Source organism: Triticum aestivum, chromosome 4B (genome assembly GCF_018294505.1).
Source record: "Triticum aestivum cultivar Chinese Spring chromosome 4B, IWGSC CS RefSeq v2.1, whole genome shotgun sequence".
NCBI lineage: Eukaryota > Viridiplantae > Streptophyta > Magnoliopsida > Poales > Poaceae > Triticum > Triticum aestivum.
Window position 1 is genome coordinate 648,804,366 of NC_057804.1, and position 21,734 is coordinate 648,826,099.

The 21,734-nt window shown below is 42.6% G+C and overlaps 1 pseudogene; it reads left to right on the forward strand.

The window, feature by feature from the left end:
• Positions 1–627: 627 nt before the first annotated feature.
• Positions 628–9,024, forward strand: LOC123090350 (protein ACCELERATED CELL DEATH 6-like; annotated as a pseudogene).
• The last annotated feature ends 12,710 nt before the right edge of the window (positions 9,025–21,734 follow it).

Here is a 21,734-nt window from a genome sequence, read left to right on the forward strand (position 1 = left end):
GTTCGGGGATCCACCAGCTCCTCAAAATATACGAAGCTGGGGAGTACCGTTTCGGCCGCTCCGAATTTTCTAGCGGCAGCTCCGTCCGCTCCGGGAGCGGGGGCGCGGAGCGGAGGGCCTCCGAACAGCCCCTTAGTAAAGCTCCGTACGTCTAGCAAAACCCATCCTAGACACCCTTGCCGGGAAAAAAATCCCAATCACCTGACTCAAAAGACAGATCCTATAGGAAACGGCTATGGCCCGTTCCTTGTGTGTTGCCTGATGCAAATAAAAGGTATACCATTGCATATGCAACCAAAAATAGTAATGTGCTACTACAGTAAATTTTATGCAGCAATAACAAGTCCAACTCGTGCACACTTGACACTTGGGTGGAATAATTATTCTAACGCGCATTCCTTGCGTGTTGCGTGATGCAAATAAGGTATTGCTTGTCTTTGATTGCAACGCCAAAAGATAACAGTGACGATACTGCAGTAAATTATCTGCACCATTAATATATTATAATAATTCCTTACTTGAAGTTAGAGCAACCCAAGATACGAAATACTCGTGCACACATGCTTTCGGTGGTCTGTGTATATAAGCAGCCTGGCTGCCGTTGAAAACGCAGCTACACACACCGCCATGGATCCCGAGCTTCTCATGGCGGTAAACAACGGCGATCACAAGCACCTGAGGCGCCTTCTTGGCGGGGAAGACGATCAAGCTGCATCTCCAGCCACCGCCGCCGCCATCGTCGTCAACATCGACCGCCACGCTACAGTGAGCTCCGCAATCCTGCAAGGCGTCACCCCGGACGGCGACTCTGCGCTCCACGCAGTAGCAGCCTCCGGGGACGGCGACAGGTACCTGGAGAGCGCCAAGGTGATCTACGGCAAGGCCGGGCACCTCCTGGGCGCGCGCAACAGGGGGGGGAGCACGCCGCTGCACCGCGCCGCCAGGGCGGGCAACTCCCAGATGCTCTCCCTCCTCATCGAGCTGGCGAGAGCGGACGGGACGAGCAGGGTGGAGACGATCCTGAGGACGCAGAACGGGGTCGGGGAGACGGCGTTGCACGAGGCGATCCGCGGAGACCACGCCAGCGCGGTGGACGTGCTGATGACAGCGGACCCGTGCCTGGCCCGTCACCATCTTGTCAACGCCGCCTCGCCGCTGTTCCTCGCCGTCTCGCTGTGCCGGTACGGCATGGCGCAGAAGCTGTACGAGAGAGACAACCAGTTGTCCTATTCTGGACCTGGGGGACAAAATGTTTTGCATGCTGCGGTTCTTCGGAATAAAGGTACGTACATGATCCTCCCTCCATTCCGAAATGTAATGCGCATAACTTTTTTGGCAAAATTCCATATTGTAGTGCGTGTTTGCTTCTTTACCCCACTCTTGACCAAAATATCCCTTATCATTCCCTTGCGCATCACCTTCCTCGCCTATCCCCTGCTCCCGCAATGTCGTCTCCGTGTTCCAGTATCCATGGCCGGCGTCCCGCCCTGAGTCTCCGCATCCATGACTGGCGTTTCCGCGTCAGCGACCGTCGCCTGGCCTCACTGTTTCCTTGCCTCGCCGCCTCCACCACCGCAGGAGCAAGGAGAATGGGGCGCCGTCTCGGCCGTAGTACGTAACGCGGAGGGCGAGCTCCAGCGCGCACTTGACGCACACACGCGATGGACGGCGGTGCAAAGCAGGTTCCCCAGCCGCTGGAGCTCCAGCGCGAGCACGCGCACGCGAGCGTCGGCGACATGTGGAGCATCTACAGTATTTTTTGGCTTCCGCGGCAGTGGACGCGGGTAGCGGGAAGTCACGGATGTGGCTGCCGGCGTGACCGTCAAGCAGACCTTCCTAATGCCATGGGGCTCGCGGAGGAGGTGGTAATGGGGTGGCTGTGCTGGGCCTGCTAATCCCTCCTGATGAAGGAGTGTGAGGGGGAGAGGAGGAGGAAGAATAGGGGAGGAGCCGTCCGACGAGCGACGGCGCTGGAGGAGGAGTCGCCTGAGTAACGGCGGGCGGGCGTCTCCGCGTCCAGCAAGATCAAGTCGCGAGGGCTCACCGCCGGCAAGGCCTAGCCATGCCGCCATTTTCTTCTCTACTCACGAGACCAAGTAGTACTCCAACTCTCAAGTAGTACTCCAAACCGTGCAAGGGGCTGGGGGCTTTCTCGTCCAAATTCTAGTGCCAGCACATACATTGGTATCTGAACTAGAATCTATGCGCACTAGATATTGGAACGGAGGGAGTATGAAATTGCGCGGCTTGCTACACATACATACAGTACACTATGACAGAGTGCTCGTATGGATCTAAATTGCACGTGACATATTTGCTCTTTTTTTTGGAACGGAGACGCTAGAAACGTCCGGCTTTAAATTAATAAAGCCCACAAGGCACCAGGTTCAAACGGTTACAACTTAGCGAACTCAATAGAGAACGTTCAGGTCCACAACCGGCATGAAACGGAACATAAGGTTCATCGCGAAGGCAATATTACAGCCGGCCAAACCAACCAGCGCAAAAGACCTAGCTAACATAAATTTCCACAAAAGAACTCCAAAAGCTTCACCGACTCGGCGGATCTTGTCTTGCCGCCGCCTGGATAGTCTTGATGCGCGTCATGGCCTCAGACATACGTTCAGCATCGCGCTCCTTCCCCAGTGGAGTCCACATCTGCAGAAATAGATGGCATTTGAAGATCACATCTACAGGATGGCTAGGGAAAACTTTTTTGATCGTTATTTTATTGCGCGTCGTCCAAATAGCCCAGAGCAGCGCCCCTACGCAACGCCAAGCGATTCTGCTAGTAGTCCCTTTTGTGGACTTGAGAATGGAAATTAAGTCATTCCCCGAGGCAGGGTTCCAGTTCGTGTGGAAGGCTTCCCGGACAGCACTCCACGCGAACCTGGCCAGGTGACATCTAAAAAATACGTGGTTAGCATCTTCACCTAGGCCGCATACCGTGCAGGTACCATCAGCCGGGCCGTTACGTTTGGCCACGTTATCCGAAGTAGGCAGCCTATTTCTAAGCATTTGCCACATGAAGATTTAAATCTTTAGGGGCAGGCCTGCCTTCCACAGCTCCTTAGCTATATCAAGCGTTGGCCCTTCAGTTAGCTTGTTATAAAGGGACTTCACCGTGAATTTCCTCGAAGTTGTCAAGCTCCACTCTACCGAGTCAACTCCTGTCCCTAGGCGCTTGGCACCTATTTGCTGAACCAGCCCGACCCAAGTGACATATTTGCTCTTGATCTAATTATAATTGAGTTTGAGATGTTAGAGCATCTACCACTACTAGGAAAAGGCCTACAAATGGCGCACCACATAGAAGTGCGCCACATCTATTTTTTATTCGTTTTTTTCTTAATCTTAGGTCACTATGGCTTAATCTCGGGTCAATATGCTTATACTCAGGTCAAATCGCACTCCGTGGTCAAACTTCCCAAAAAGTCACCCATCCTCACACTACTCCAGCCCAAGCACGCTTAACTTCAAAGTTCTATCCAACCCCAGCAACAACTCACTTCACAAGCACTTGTTGATATATCTAGCATATCAATCCTATTATACCTTGTTGATGTCTAGGACTTTGTTCATGGTCATAACTATGATGAAATTTTGAAAAATATTTCAAACTTCCCGGTCATATTACGTATCATTTTTTAAAAACAATTCAAAATCAATTTTTTTTTGAATTTTTTGCCTCTAGATCTTGAAAGCCCCGTAACTTTTTTTCTGTTAGGTTTTTGGGGATTTTGAAAATGTTTAACGGGGTTCCCCGGTTAAATTCGGATGTAACTTTTCGAGTAGATGATTTTTTATATATAAAACTTTTTAATCCGAGTTCGTATGCAAAAGTTATGCCCATTTTACAAATTTTCAGAGAGATTTTGCAAATAAAGTCAAAATTTATATTTGTAAATTTTCCCAACACCACATATCACATGGGAAACTTATTTTCTTTTATTCTCTTGACATTATTATTATTATTTTTATTTTTTTAAAACTGAAAAGGCGGTCCGAGGGGGGTGCATTCGGTGGAAGCTGGGCAAACTAGTAATGGTGCACCGGGGATGGTGTGCCATTAGTAGTTAAACTAGTAATGGCGCAACACACCCACGGTGCGCTATTACTAGTTTTGAAAAAAAATATAAAAAACTTTGAATTTTTCTTTTAAAAAAAAACTTAGTAATGACGTACTAGTGGACAGTGCGCCATTACTAGTTAAAACTAGTAATGGCGCACTGTCCACAAGTGCGCCATTACTAACATTTTTTTTCAAAACTACTAATGGCGTACGGTGGGTGTGGTGCGTCATTACTATGTCAACTAGTAATGGCGCACCACTTCCACGGTGCGCCATTACTAGTTTTGAAAAAATTTAAATTTTTTTTTACTAATGGCGCACCGTGGGATGTGATGTGCCATTAGTATTTAGTAATGGCGCACCACATGTACAGCGCGTCATTATTGTCCATCCCATCTATAGCCCTTTTCCTAGTAGTGTACAGTCGAAGACATCAAATCCGGCCCCCCAAACACACGTGGATGCGCTTGCGCGTCCGCGGGCATTCCTCATTTTGGTGCGTCCGCCACCCGTGTATCTTAAATCCGACCGCTCATATCCATGCAACACATGCACATATTAAAATAAACTAAAGTAGATCAACAAACTAGCACCAAATCTAATTAATTCAAGCATAATTCTAACATAAAATATCGATGGACAACCAAAAGATGCAGTTTCAATCAGACAGTACACTAAACAAATGATTAAGAATTTAATTAAATGAAGAAAGGGCGGAGGAAATCACCATTTCCTCGCCGCCCCTTTCCCATTAGGGTCGGCGATGCTTCTTTGGCCTTTGGTGTAGGCGTTGGCCGCCGGAGGGTCGTCGTCGAAGCTTGATCCGTCGTCGGAGCCGGCCCATGATGGGAGGTACGTGAGCACCCGTTGTCCTAACTGGTGCAGAAGGCGCCGGTCAGGAGCTCCCATTAACCATAGTCTTGCACTCTTGCTCGCCTTTGCCTTGTAAGTTTTGTTCCGGGCTGGTCACGGGCAATAGGATGATCGAAATGGGCCAGGTTTCCTTCCAGCCCAGGCTAAACCGAACGGCCCATTCTCGGCCTGACTTCAAACCTGGCCCGGCCGATCTGGCCGGAATGGGCCGCGTTCTGGGCCGTTACTGCTGCAACTGAATGGCCCTGAGTGAGTAGAGAATGTGTGAGACAGCCGGGTCGTTAGAAACCTCTGCTGCGCCGATCACAGGTGTATGATTTTCGATCCATCCATCTTCTTTTTTTGTGTGTGGACTTCGCATTTTGATTCCATATATAATGGGCGTCAACATGATATTCACCATGGCTGGAGCACGGCCACCGGTCACAGCAGTAGTCGCAAACTAAGGAAATGTAGTTTTAAGCGTAATTTTTAGGGTTTATGGTCTTTGATTCACAAATGGATAAATGGCACAACTGGCGCCTGGTACAACAATTTTTTTTTTTGCGAAACAAATTGAGTGGTAGGTGCAAATAAATTAGATATCAAAAATTGCTCAAACGATTCACTAATACATTCATTATGTGATGACTCGGTGTCATGACGTGTGATGCTCATTGTCGCCTCCTCAGACCATAGCCCACCACATGTCATAAACTTCAAGTATATAAAAAAAGATTGCAAAAGCAAAAAAAGAAATGCCGAAAGCTATGCTGCTGGTCGAGAACCTGTGGCTGCTGGGCGATATTCCGCGTCAGCATTGGCAACAAAATGAAAAGAGGTAACAAACGGCCCATAACTCCAACTCTAACGTGACTGCTCAATCAGAAGGTCTGGGGGTTAGTACCACCTCGTGTACCTAGTGTGCGTTGAAGCCAACACATTTGATAAATATATAGACTATTCTCAAAAAAAATAGACGGACAAGCCACCGCATTATGATGATCGGCTTCAGCCCATGTAAATTGTTGGGCGGAAAGCTAAATTCCCATACTGTAAAAAACGGAAGACCGTAAATACGAAAAGGAACGGGATAAAAATGATAAAGGCGCCAGAACGGGACAGGATTTTCCCATCCCGTTTTCACCCCTATACCCAGCAACTCTTCGGCTCCTATCCCCACCGCATCATCAAGGTCTGTGCTGGCCGCCTCACTCCCGCTCCATCTTGCTTCCCTCCTCTGCCCGCCTGCCAATCTAACGTCTCGAGTGGCAGTTGAGTTAGGAGATTTTGCTGCAATCCGAGGCGCGCGGCAAGGTTGGAGGCCGAGGGTTCCCGTTAGGGTTTGGTCTCGTCATGGAATGCAAGCAAGGGGTGTCACCGATGCAGTACTGGTGCTGATTTCGTGGATTTGTGTCGTGATATGGGTCAATGACATGGGCGAATTGTGGGTGACTCTGTGCTGATTTCGGATATCTCAGTTTGAGAATGTTAACCATGAAATTATCACCTACATTAATAATTATTACTCTCACTAACCATTTTCCTGAATGTATTCCCCAATAATGTAAATATTGATAGGATTGTAATTTGAGCTTCTCTCTCTTAGATTCATATCATTCCTAATCTACATGCCTAAAAAAAATATGCCTTATATCGGCTGTAACCATACAGAAAATCTTTCAGCTTAATACAAAATACGCAGCTATTGTATTCGAGAAAAGATATGCCATAATATAGGGTGTACACAGGGTGAATTATAAGAAGGGATGCATTATAAGTTCCCCATCTAGTAAATTAAGACTTTCTCCTTGGATGGAATCATATAAAAAAACAAATTCACATTTCAACAAACATAAAAATGAATATTGTAAATGAGTACATAATATATGTTCGTACATGATAGATTAATAGCAAGAATATTGGTTGTGCATGAGTACATGCTTTATGTTTGAACATCATATATTATTAGCATTATATATTAGCTAGATTGGACATGAGTGTACATAAGTTCTACCATTCATATATTATTACATAACAATGATATAGCACATATAATCCATACATAAGCATATCAAAAAGGTACAGGCATACAAACACCCCTATCCCAGTATTTGATATAGAAAATAAAAAAGAACAAGAAATTCGACTTGGTGGATCCTTGAATTTTTATGATTTTTCTGTATTTAAAAGGACAAAAAAAATACTTTGGTTAGTTCAAATGCTTAAATTTTAATTGTCCCTTATTTCTTCATATATTTTGTGAGATTTTTGCTATACATTTCCAAGCTAAAATGTATTAGTTTTATATACAACCAATATACGATGGGAAGTTTCACCCAATATATGGTCCTGACTCCTGAGTTTGTATCTAATTAATATCAAATTCTCTGAATCCAATCTAGTATTTATGATAAATTTACATCTGTCCCAGATCCATCCTTGGCTACGGATGATCTGGCCGTTAAATATCCAACCATGTTTCACCAAATACAAACGTTATCCATATTAATAGTAGAAATCAATTTCACCAACTACTGCACAATAATGGAAATCTCTCTTACCGTACATATCCATTGAACGGTTGTAGTTTTGTACTTTCATTTTCTCCACTATGTTGGGACAAAAGGCTATGTTGTTGCTGTTTTGGTATTTTCTCAATAGTATTATTTAACACAAACATGGCTAACTTGCAGATATGGTGGAACTATTAATAGGATGGAACACGCAGCTTACTAAACAAAGAGATCAATATGGAAGCACTCCTCTACATTTTGCGCTATCAGTTTTGGAACGTCACCCACATGGAATGCTTCCCATATATGCTGTGCCAGTTATGAAAGGAAAAGATATTACAACACTTCTGAATATAGAAGAACCTCCGTTGGAGCTCACCAGGCAACTATTAGAAGCAGATGCACTTTCAGCATATGAACCAGATAAAAAAGGGTCATTCCCCATACATATCGCTGCATCGTCAAATAGACTTTCAGCCATCATTATTTTAGTCACAAGGTATCCCGGTTGTGCCAGTTTGCGCGATGCTGATGGAAGAACTTTTCTTCATATTGCCGTCAAGAAGAAGAGATTTGATATAGTTTGGTACGTCTGCCAGACACCTATGTTCTCGTCAATTTTGAACACACAAGACAATGAAGGCAACTCTGCTCTACACCTAGCTGTGGAGGCCGGGAATTTGTGGACTTTTGCTTGTTTGTTTGTGAACAAACACATAGATTTAAATTTACTAAACAACAAGCAGCATACTCCGCGGGAAGTTTCAATTAGCTCAATTCCAACAGGGCTATATTGTTTTCTGGTAATATTTCCTCCTCTTTGTTCTAACATATTTCATAGACTTTGAGCAAAAAATAGGAAAAGTAATAATGCTTTATCCTGTTTGTAGAATTCACGAATTCTAATACAAGAAGCACTAATGTCAGCCAATGCTACTTGTGATATTTGTCGCCGGGATGACGATGTGGAAGAAGAACATAATCCCAAATTACAAGCAGCGAATGAGGAAAAAGGATCTAAAGTAGTATCAGATTCAACCCAATTTCTTAGCTTTGGCATAGTGCTTGTTATAACGATGGCATTTGGTGCTACTTTTGCATTGCCTGGGGGTTACAAAACTGATGAAGGAACACCGGCTCTTGCTCGCACAAAACAGTTTCAAGGCTTCTTGATGGCAAATGCTTTAGCATTTTTGTGCTCAACAGTAGCCATCATAAGTCTTTCATTCGCTGGAACACCTACAGTTGAGTTGCTGATGCGCTACACACAGTATAATTTATCCATATTTTTGGCTTTGAATGCATTAGGATCCTTGGTCGTGGCTTTCATAATTGCTCTATATGTCATGATTACACCAGTTGCTGCTATAACTTTTATTGCGGTTATTGTGGTGATTGTTTCAACAACAATCCTCTATTCCGCCACACTAGTTGAGAAACTTTCTATACTTTTATTAGTGTTATGTTTTAGAATAGGAATTCTGCCAGTACTAAGATCTAGTATCTCTAAATTAATTTTATTTACTTGTTGGCCACTCATAGTAATCATAGTCTGGCAAGAAACATGCATGGCGACACATGTGATTTAAGCAAAAGGCATCAGAGGGGTATTATGAAATGGACATGTTTCTTGCCAATTTGTTTTAAAGTTTCTGTGTGACAACTGTTGTAATTGTAACCATGTGAATATTTTTTAAACATGATACCTATTACTTATTTGGTTATATCCATGCAGAAAAAGAAAGACTGCTCTGCCCAGAAGCAAATGCGTGTGTATGGCAGGATGTACTCTGTTAGCCATTCATAGAACTTTCTATGCTAAATCATCCTTGTTTGGATTGTAGTTACGAAAGAGAAACTAAATTTTTTTATCTCTCTAGCTGAAAGAACGTAGGCCGAGTCTCACAAAGCACAGCTTTATCGGGAGATTTGTGTGTGGATTTTCCAAAATGGGTTTCTACGGTTCGAGCCAAATGTTAAGTTGATTCTTCAACCCAATAGTCCCAAAAAAATAAAAGAGAACAAAAATGTAGTCACTTAAATTTTATCCCACTTACAAAAAAATCCCATATGAACCTATTTCTTAATTTACACACTTGCATGCATCAAATCATATGTGAATCCAGAAATAGAGCTGCTCGAGCAGAGAAATCTAAAGAATGATCTGAATAAACTGAAGTACATTTTTTTATGATAGATTTGCAAATGCTGTTGGAATTATTCGGCTTGGCCCATTTAAATACACGATAATTGCCAAAAATCTCAAATAGCCATTCATGCATGCAAACCCTATTCGGCGCTTGCAGCGCCGGTTAAAGGCAATTTTCCTAACCAGTGCCTGCAGTCGCGCTAACTGGGCTGGCCCATTTATCTGTAATTTTTTTTCTTCTGTTTCCAAACACTTTTTATGATAGATTTTGCAAACACTGTTGGAATTATTCGGCTTGGCCCATTTAAATTCCTAATGATTGCAAAAAATCTCAAAGAGCCATTCATGCAGGCAGACCCTATTCGGTGCTTGCAGCGCCGGTTAAAGGCAATTTTCCTAACCAGCGCCTGCAACCGCGCTAACTGGGCTGGCCCATCTATCTGTAGTTTTGTTTCTTCTGTTTCAAAAAACGCAAAAAATTGCTAGCGGGATAAGTCGATCCGGTGACTTCCTGTTCTGAGGCGCAACGCACTAACCACACAGACACACAACCTCGTCTTATATTGTTCATCTTTCTCATTCTTTTATTACTTCTACATTTTCTTCCCTTTTTTCTTTCTTTCTTCTTCTTTGTTTTTCAAATCGGTGAAAAAAAATGTTGTGAACTTATTTTTCAAACTGATAAACTTTTTTATGAACTTGATTTTTCAAATTGATGAACTTTTTATATTTCTTTTTGAACTTTTTTCATTTTTCAATGAACTTTGTTTTTAAATTCAATGAGATTTTTCATAAAATCTATGAACTTTTTTTGAAAATTCATGAACTATTTTGGAAAATAGATGAACTTTTTTTTGAAAATTGATGAACCATTTTTCAATTTGATGAACAATTGATGAACTTTTTTCTGAATCAATGAACTTTTTCAAAAAATTATGAACTTTCTGTAAAATCGATGAACTTTTTTCTATTTTGTGTTTTTTTAATACATGAACCTTTTACTAATTCATATTCTCTTTTAATTTTGTTCAAATTTTTTTCCGAAAAATCACGTTTTTTTTCTGAAATGTGTGTGCAAGAGATAGCAGGGTTATGTTTTAAACTTTTTGCGCTGCTATCATTCACTAGCTCATAGTAGCTCGAGTGGTTACGCACTGTGGTCTATAATTAATCAGTGCGAGCTTGAATCTTCGTCGGAGCAATTTTTTTGGAGGTTTTTCGCGCTACAAATCTCGTGAGTGTTCCTGGGCCAGCCCACAAGGTGTGGTAATCGGCACCATTTATCGGTTCCGGCGCATAAAGCGCCGTATAGGAGCTCCCATTCATGCATTGTAGGAGTGCAACAATTTAGTACCACATTGCTAGTGGAGGTGGAGGGAGGCCAACTTAAAAAGTCGGATGGTCTGATCTCTCGTACTAGTATGTGGTAAAGAGGGAGAAGGAAGAACGCATGCATCCACTCACCTCTCTGCCCCAGGCATGACGTGGGTGTAGTCGTGCATGAATGGTCCGCCAAAATCCAACCCCAAGCCTTGTGGAGGTGCAGTTTATTTTTGTAGCATGTCCAATATGTTTTTAATATGGAATGTCATGGGACGCCTAAGCCGTAGCGGTTCTTCCTCCATAAATAAAAATACATACGGGCCGCCACCCCCAAACATACCTTATTATGAGTTAGTGTTTTGCCTCCTTCTCCTGCTATGTTGTCGCTGTAGTCTGCCCCAACCCGGTCGCCAGCGTGCGCCAATGAGCGAGAAAGCAGGTCTCCAAAACCGTCGTCCTCTAAGCTCCTACACTGGAAGAGGGTGACTAAGGTTTTTGGAAAGTACTTTACATGATTGCTCTATCTCTTCTATCACGGCTTGAGTTCCCCAACATTCTAGCAGTGCTCCTCATCATAGACTGCAACAACTGTTGTGTCGTCCTGTCTGGGCTGCGCCAACAACCATTCCGCCTACATCTACGACTTCATTGTCTACTACTTCTGCTCTGTAGGACCAGTCGACTTTTTATCTATACTGGTACGCAAGTTGCAGAGTATGGTTGGTGTTCTTTGTTTTCTGGTTTGATAGACTTGTCTAAATCTGACATGGACTCGTCTAGTTTTATTTGCAGTCTGTTCTTCTTGCGCATGATTTGTTTCTAGATTAAATTAAAACTAAAAGTGCTCTTACATCCAACAATCCAAAAATCCTTTTGTTGGCACTTTGGTTTAATGGCTGGATTTGTTGATGCACCGAGGTCAACACAGTTACCTAGCGTGCACTTTAAAGATGGCAAGTGAAAGTTACGCTATGACTTGATGGCGTGAATGTGTTATGGGTGTCTAATAGCAAGCCAGAAGGACAGCTTTGAGTTGAACAAGAGAATGTTGGGGAACGTAGTAAATTCAACAATTTCCTACGCACACGCATGATCATGGTGATGCATAGCAACGAGAGGGGAGAGTGTTGTCCACGTACCCTCGTAGACCGAAAGCGGAACCGTTATGACAACGCAGTTGATGTCCCACGTACTTCACGATCGACCGATCCTAGTACCGAACGTACGGCACCTCCGTGATCTGCACACATTCAGCTCGGTGACGTCCCACGAACTCACAATCCAGTAGAGGTTCGAGGGAGAGTTCCATCAACACGGCGGCGTGATGACGGTAATGATGAAGCTACCGACACAGGGCTTCGCCTAAGCACCGCTATGATATGACCGAGGTGGATTATGGTGGAGGGGGGCACCGCACACGGCTAAGAGATCAATGATCAACTTGTGTATCTATGGGGTGCCCCCCTCCCCCGTATATAAAGGAGTGGAGGAGGGGGAGGAGGCCGGCCTCCTAGGTGCGTCCCAAGGGGAGTCCTACTCCCACCGGGAGTAGGATTCTACCCCTTCCAAGAGTAGGAGTAGGAGGGAAGAAAGGAGGAGAGAGGGGGAAGGAAAAAGGGGGGCGCCCCCCTCCCTTCCTTGTCCAATTCGGACTAGAGGGGGGGGGGCGGCCTGCCATGGCCGCTCCTTCCTCTCTCCACCAAGGCCCATGAGGCCCATTACACTCCCCGGGGGGTTCCGGTAACCCCCCGGTACTCCGATATACGTCCGAACTCACTCGGAACCCTTTCAAAGTCCAAACATAGTCATCCAATATATCGATCTTTATGTCTCAACCATTTCGAGACTCCTCGTCATGTCTGTGATCATATCCGGGACTCCGAACTACCTTCTGTACATCAAAACACATAAACTCATATTACCGATCGTCACCGAACGTTAAGCGTGCAGACCCTACGGGTTCGAGAACTATGTAGACATGACCGAGACACGTCTCTGGTCAATAACCAATAGTGTAACATGGATGCTCATATTGGTTCCTACATATTCTACGAAGATCTTTATTGGTCAAACCGCATAACAACATACGTTGTTCCCTTTGTCATCGGTATGTTACTTTCCCGAGATTCGATCGTCGGTATCTCAATACCTAGTTCAATCTCGTTACCGGCAAGTCTCTTTACTCGTGCCGTAATGCATCATCCCGCAACTAACTCATTAGTTACATTGCTTGCAAGGCTTATAATGATGTGTGATAGCCCACAAGTATAGGGGATCAATTGTAGCCTCTTTCGATAAGTAAGAGTGTCGAACCCGGCGAGGAGCTAAAGATAGAACAAATATTCCCTCAAGTTCTATCGACCACCGATACAACTCTACGCACGCTTAACGTTCACTTTACCTAGAACAAGTATGAAACTGGAAGTACTTTGTAGGTGTTGTTGGTAGGTTTGCAAGAAAGTAAAGAGCACGCAAATAAAAAGCTAGGGGCTGTTTAGAAGAGGACACAACTAAGTTAGTTTTAGTAAAGAGCTTTTTGTCACGAGAAAGTTATTTGTCCCTAGGCAATCGATAACTAGACCGATAATCATTATTGCAATCTTTATTTGAGGAGAGGCATAAGCTAACATACTTTCTCTTCTTGGATCATATGCACTTATGATTGGAACTCTAGCAAGCGTCCGCAACTACTAAAGATCATTAAGGTAAAACCCAACCATAGCATTAAAGCATCAAGTCCTCTTTATCCCATACGCAAACAACCTACTTACTCGGGTATATGCTTCTGTCACTCATGCCACCCACCATAAGCAAATCATGAACATATTGCAAACCCTACAGGGGATCCCGCACGCTTGCGTGACACGGAGAGCACCATAGGATAGCACCAATAATAAAACATGCAACTCAAACCAATCACGATCATCAATTAACCCATAGGACAAAACGGATCTACTCAAACATCATAGGATAGCCATACATCATTGGAAAATAATATATAGCGTTGAGCACCATGTTTAAGTAGAGATTACAACGGGTAAAAGAGGGGTTACACCGCTGCATAGAGGAAGAAAGAGTTGGTGATGATGGCGGTGAAGTTGTTGGTGAAGATTGCGGTGATGATGATGGCCCCCGGTGGCAACTCCGGCGCCACCGGAAGCAAGGGGGAGAGAGCCCCCCTCCTTCTTCTTCTTCCTTGACCTTCTCCCTAGATGGGAGAAGGGTTTCCCCTCTGGTCCATGGTCTCCATGGCGTGGGAGGGGCGAGAGCCCCTCCGAGATTGGATCTATCTCTCTGTCTCTCTCTGTTTCTGCGTTCCTAGATCTGGCCTTTCACCATTTCTTTTATAATCGGAGATCCGTAACTCCGATTGGGCTGAATTTTGGACACGGTCTCTATCCGGAAATTAGCTTTCTTGCGGAGAAAGAAGGGCTCCAACTGCCTTACGGGGTGGCCACGAGGGTCCAGGGCGCACCCCCTGCCTCGTGGCCCCCTCGGGCATCATATCGCGTTGATTCTTCTTCCCATATTTTCCAAATATTCCAAAAACATTCTCCGTACATTTTTATTCCGTTTGCATTCTGTTTGATATGGGGTTTCTGCGAAACATAAAACATGCAACAAACAGGAACTGGCACTGGGCACTGGATCAATATGTTAGTCCCAAAAATAGTATAAAAAGTTGCCAAAAGTATATGAAAGTTGTATAATATTGGCATGGAACAATCAAAAATTACAGATACGACGGAGACGTATCAATGTGCATTACCGAGAGGGCCCAGAGATACCTCTTCGATAACCGGAGTGACAAATCCTAATCTCGATCTATGCCAACTCAAAAAGTACCATCGGAGACACCTTTAGAGCACCTTTATAATCACCCAGTTACGTTGTGACGTTTGGTAGAACACAAAATGTTCCTCCGGTATTTGGGAGTTGCATAATCTCATAGTCATAGAAACATGTATAAGTCATGAAGAAAGCAATAGCAATATACTAAACGATCAAATGCTAAGCTAACGGAATGGGTAAAGTCAATCACATCATTCTCTAATGATATGATCCCGTTAATCAAATGACAACTCATGTCTATGCTTAGGAAACTTAACCATCTTTGATTCAACGAGCTATTCAAGTAGAGGCATACCAGTGACACTCTGTTTGTCTATTCACACATGTACTAAGTTTCCGGTTAATACAATTCTATCATGAATAATAAACATTTATCATGATATAAGGAAATATAAATAACAACTTTATTATTGCCTCTAGGGCATATTTCCTTCAGTCTCCCACTTGCACTAGAGTCAATAATCTAGTTCACATCGCCATGTGATTTAATACAAATAGTTCACATCACCATGTGATTAATATCCATAGTTCACATCGCCATGTGGCCAACACTCAAAGGGTTTACTAGAGTTAGTAATCTAGTTCACATCGCCATGTGATTAACGCCCAAAGAGTACTAAGGTGTGATCTTGTTTTGCTTGTGAGATAAGTTTAGTCAACGGGTCTACAAAATTCAGATCTGTATGTATTTTGCAAATTTCTATGTCTACAATGCTCTGCACGGAGCTACTTTAGCTAATTGCTCCCACTTTCAATATGTATCTAGATTGAGACTTAGAGTCATCTGGATCAGTGTCAAAACTTGCATCGACGTAACCCTTTACGACGAACCTTTTGTCACCTTCATAATCGAGAAACATATCCTTATTCCACTAAGGATAATTTTGACCGTTGTTCAGTGATATACTCCTAGATCACTATTGTACTCCCTTGTCAAACTCAGTGTAGGGTATACGATAGATCTGGTACACAACATGGCATACTTTATAGAACCTATGGCTAAGGCATAGGGAATGACTTTCATTCTCTTTCTATCTTCTGGCATGGTCGGGCTTTGAGTCTTACTCAATTTCACACCTTGTAACACAGGCAAGAACTCTTTCTTTGACTGTTCCATTTTGAACTACTTCAAAATCTTGTCTAGGTATGTACTCATTGAAAAAACTTATCAAGCGTCTTGATCTATATCTATAGATCTTGATGTTCAATATGTAAGCAGCTTCACCGAGGTCTTTCTTTGAAAAAATCCTTTCAAATACTCCTTTATGCTTTCCAGAAAATTCTACATTATTTCTGATCAACAATATGTCATTCACATATACTTATCAGAAATGATGTAGTACTCTCACTCACTTTCTTGTATATACAGGCTTCACCGCAAGTATGTATAAAACTATATGCTTTGATCAACTCATCAAAGCGTATATTCCAACTCCGAGATGCTTGCACCAGTCCATAGATGGATCGCTGGAGTTTGCACATTTTGTTAGCACCTTTAGGATCGACAAAACCTTCTGGTTGCATCATATACAATTCTTTTTTAAGAAATCCATTAAGGAATGTAGTTTTGACATCCATTTGTCAGATTTCACGAAATGTGGCAATTTGCTAACATGATTCGGACAGACTTAAGCATCGCTAGGAGTGAGAAAATCTCATCGTAGTCAACACCTTGAACTTTGTCAAAAATCTTTTTCGACAAGTCTAGCTTTGTAGATAGTAACACTACTATCAGCGTCCGTCTTCCTCTTGAAGATCCATTTATTTTCTATGTCTTGCCGATCATTGGGCAAGTCAACCGAAGTCCACACTTTGTTCTCATACATGGATCCCATCTCAGATTTCATGGCCTCAAGACATTTCACGGAATCTGGGCTCATCATCGCTTCCTCATAGTTCGTAGGTTCGTCATGGTCAAGTAAGATGACCTCTAGAACAGGATTACCGTACCACTCTAGTGCGGATCTCACTCTGGTTGACCTACGAGGTTCGGTAGTGACTTGACCTGAGGTTACATGATCATCATCATTAGCTTCCTCACTAATTGGTGTAGTAGTCACATGAACAGATTTTTGTGATGAACTACTTTCCAATAAGGGAGCAGGTACAGTTACCTCATCAAGTTCTACTTTCCTCCCACTCACTTCTTTCGAGAGAAACTCCTTCTCTAGAAAGGATCCATTCTTAGCAACGAATGTCTTGCCTTCGGATCTGTGATAGAAGGTGTACCCAACTGTCTCCTTTGGATATCCTATGAAGACACATTTCTCCGATTTGGGTCTGAGCTTATCAGGATGAAACTTTTTCATATAAGCATCGCAACCCCAAACTTTAAGAAACAACAAATTTGGTTTTTTGCCAAACCACAGTTCATATGGTGTCGTCTCAACGGATTTAGATGGTGCCCTATTTAACGTGAATGCAGCTGTCTCTCATGCATAACCCCAAAATGATAGTGGTAAATCGGTAAGAGACATCATAGATTGCACCATATCTAATAAAATATGGTTACGATGTTCGGACACACCATTACGCTGTGGTGTTCCAGGTGGCGTGAGTTGCGAAACTATTCCGCATTGTTTCAAATGAAGACCAAACTCGTAACTCAAATATTCTCCTCCACGATCAGATCATAGAAATTTTAATTTCTTGTTATGATGATTTTCCACTTCACTCTGAAATTATTTGAACTTTTCAAATGTTTCAGATTTATGTTTCATCAAGTAGATATACCCATATCTGCTCAAATCATCTGTGAAGGTCAGAAAATAATGATACCTGCCGCGAGCCTCAACACTCATCGGACTGCATACATCAGTATGTATTATTTCCAACAAGTCTGTTGCTCGCTCCATTGTTCTGGAGAACGGAGTCTTAGTCATCTTGCCCATGAGGCATGGTTCGCAAGCATCAACTCATTCATAATCAAGTGATTCCAAAAGCCCATCAGCATGGATTTTCTTCATACGCTTTACACCAATATGACCTAAATGGCAGTGCCACAAATAAGTTGCACTATCATTATTAACTTTGCATCTTTTGGCTTCAATATTATGAATATGTGTATCACGACGATCGAGAATCAATAAACCATTCACCTTGGGTGTATGACCATTGAAGGTTTTATTTATGTAGACAGAACAACAATTATTCTCTGACTTTAAATGAATAACCGCATTGCAATAAACATGATCAAATCATATTCATGCTTAACGCAAACACCAAATAACATTTATTTAGGTTCAACACTAATCCCGAAAGTATAGGGAGTGTGCGATGATGATCATATCAATCTTCGAACCACTTCCAACACACATCGTCACTTCACCCTTAACTATTTAATGTTCATTCTGCAACTCCCGATTCGAGTTACTACTCTTAGCAACTGAACCAGTATCAAATGTCGAGGGTTGCTATAAACACTAGTAAAGTACACATCAATAACATGTATATCCAATATACCTTTGTTCACTTTGCCATCCTTCTTATCCGCCAAGTATCTAAGGCAGTTCCACTTTCAGTGACCATTTCCTTTGCAGTAGAAGCACTCAGTTTCAGGCTTGGGTCTAGCTTTAGGCTTCTTCACGGGAGCAGCAACTTGCTTGCCGTTCTTTTTGAAGTTCCCCTTCTTCCCTTTGCCCTTTTCTTGAAACTAGTGGTCTTTGTCAACCATGAACACTTGATGCTTTTCTTGATCTCTACCTTCGTCAATTTCAGCATCACAAAGAGCTTGGGAATCATTTCCGTTATCCATTGCATATTATAGTTCATCACGAAGTTCTAGTAACTTGGTGATAGTGACTAGGGAACTCTGTTAATCACTATCTTATCTGGAAGATTAACTCCCACTTGATTTAAGTGATTGTAGTACTCAGACATTCTGAGCACATGCTCACTAGCTGAGCTATTCTCCTCCATCTTGTAGGCAAAGTACTTGTCAAAGGTCTCATACCTTTCGACATGGGCATGACTCTGAAATACTAATTTCAACTCTTGGAACATCTCATATGCTCCGTGGCGTTTCAGAAACGTCTTTGAAGCCCCGATTCTAAGACGTAAAGCATGGTGCACTAAACTATCAAGTAGTCATCTTATCGAGCTTGCCAAACGTTCATAACGTCTGCATTTGCTCCTGCAATCGGTATGTCACCTAGCGGTGCATCAAGGATATAATTCTTTTGTGCGGCAATGAGGATAATCCTCGGATCATGGATCCAATCATTGCTACTAACATCTCTCAACTTAGTTTTCTCTAGGAACATATCAAAAATAAACAGGGGAGCTAAACGCGAGCTATTGATCTACAACATAGATATGCTAATACTACCAGGACTAAGTTCATGATAAATTAAAGTTCAATTAACCATATTACTTAAGAACTCCCACTTAGATAGACATCCGTCTAATCATCTGATACGTCTCCAACGTATCTATAATTTTTGATTGCTCCATGCCATATTATCTATTGTTTTGGGCAATATTGGGCTTTAGTTTCCACTTTTATATTACTTTTGGGACTAACCTATTAACCAGAGGCCCAGCCCAGATTTGCTGTTTTTTGCCTATATCAGTATTTTGAAGAAAAGGAATATCAAACGGAGTCGAAACGGAACGAAATCAACTGGAGAAGTTATTTTTGGAAGGAAAGCTACCGGATGGACTTGGACACCACGTCAGGAGATAAGGGAGGTGCTCACGAGGGTGGGGGGCACGCCCACCCCCCTAGGGCGCGCCCCCTGCCTCGTGGGGCCCTCGTGGCTCCCCTGATGTGCTTCTTCCGCCTATATAACTCCACGTACCCTAAAACTTCCAGAACAGAAGAATAGATCGGTAGTTCCGCCGCCGCAAGCCTCCAGAGCCACCAAAAGCCAATCGGGACCCTGTTTCGACACCCTTCCGGAGGGGGGAACCCTCATCTGTGGCCATATTCATCATCTCGGTGCTCTCCATGACGAGGAGGGAGTAGTTCACCCTCGGGGCTGAGGGTATGTACCAGTAGCTATGTGTTTGATCTCTCTCTCTCTCTCGTGTTCTTGATTTGGCACGATCTTGATGTATCGCGAGCTTTGCTATTATAGTTGGATCTTATGTTTCTTCTTCCCCCTCTACTCTCTTGTAATGGATTGAGTTTTCCCTTTGAGGTTATCTTATCGGATTGAGTCTTTAAAGATTTGAGAACACTTGATGTCTGTCTTGCCGTGCGTATCTGTGGTGACAATGGGATATCACGTGATTCACTTGATGTATGTTTTGGTGGTCAACTTGCGAGTTCCGCCCATGAACCTATGCATAGGGGTTGGCACACGTTTTCGTCGTGATTCTCCGGTAGAAACTTTGGGGCACTCTTTGAGGTTCTATGTGTTGGTTTGAATAGATGAATTGAGATTGTGTGATGCATATCGTATAATCATGCCCACGGATACTTGAGGTGACATTGGAGTATCTAGGTGACATTAGGGTTTTGGTTGATTTGTATCTTAAGGTGTTATTCTAGTACGAACTCTAGGGCTGTTTGTGACACTTATAGGAATAGCCCAACGGATTGATTGGAAAGAATAACTTTGAGGTGATTTCGTACCCTACCATAATCTCTTTGTTTGTTCTCCACTATTAGTGACTTTGGAGTGACTCTTTGTTGCATGTTGAGGGATAGTTATGTGATTCAATTATGTTATTATTTTTTAGAGAACTTGCACTAGTGAAAGTATGAACCTTAGGCCTTGTTTCCTAGCATTGCAATACCGTTTACGCTCACTTTTACCACTTGTTACCTTGCTGTTTTTATATTTTCAGATTACAAAAACCTTTATCTACCATCCATATTGCACTTGTATCACCATCTCTTCGCCGAACTAGTGCACCTATACAATTTACCATTGTATTGGGTGTGTTGGGGACACAAGAGACTCTTTGTTATTTGATTGCAGGGATGTTTGAGAGAGACCGTCTTCATCCTACGCCTCCCACGGACTGATAAACCTTAGGTCATCCACTTGAGGGAAATTTGCTACTGTCCTACAAACCTCTGCACTTGGAGGCCCAACAACGTCTACAAGAAGAAGGTTGTGTAGTAGACATCAAGCTCTTTTTTGGCGCCGTTGCCAGGGAGGTTAGTGCTTGAAGGTATATCTTTGGATCTTGAAATTGAATCTTTTTGTTTCTTGTTTTAGCACTAGTTTAGTTTATAAAAGAAAATTACAAAAAAAATGGAATTAAGGTTGCCTCATTTGCTTCATCTTTTTAATGTCTTTCGTGAAAATGATGGGAAGGAAAATTGTGCTCAAGTACTAGAAGAAGAATTACATAGAATGCTTGGCATAAAATATGTGAATGATGAGCATGATTGCAATGTTGTTAGTATGAATTCTTTGAATATCCATGATGCTAATGATATGCAAAGCCACAAGCTTGGGGAAGCTATGTTTTATGAAGATGATATTTTTTGTCCCCCAAGCTTTGATGAGCAAATTTACTATGATGAAAACATGCTCCTATCTATGATGATTATTGTGATGACACATATGCTTTAAAGAATAATGATAACCATGAAACTTGTCATCTTGATCTTAATCTTCAACCACATGATAGTTATTTTATTGAGTTTGCTCCCACTATTATTCATGAGAAGAATTTTGCTTATGTGGAGAGTAGTAAATTTTCTATGCAAGTAGATCATGAAAAGAATGCTTTAGGTGCTGGTTATATTGTTGAATTCATTCATGATGCTACTGAAAATTATTATGAGGGTGCACATATGCTTGTAGGAATTGCAATAATATCAAGTTTCCTCTCTATGTGCTTAAAATCTTGAAGTTATGCTTGTTTTACCTTCCTATGCAAGTTGATTATTGTTCCCATAAATTGTTTGCTCACAAAATTCCTATGCATAGGAAGTGGGTAAGACTTAAATGTGCTAGTCATATTCTTCTTGATGCTCTCTTTATGTTTCAATTCCTATCTTTTATGTGAG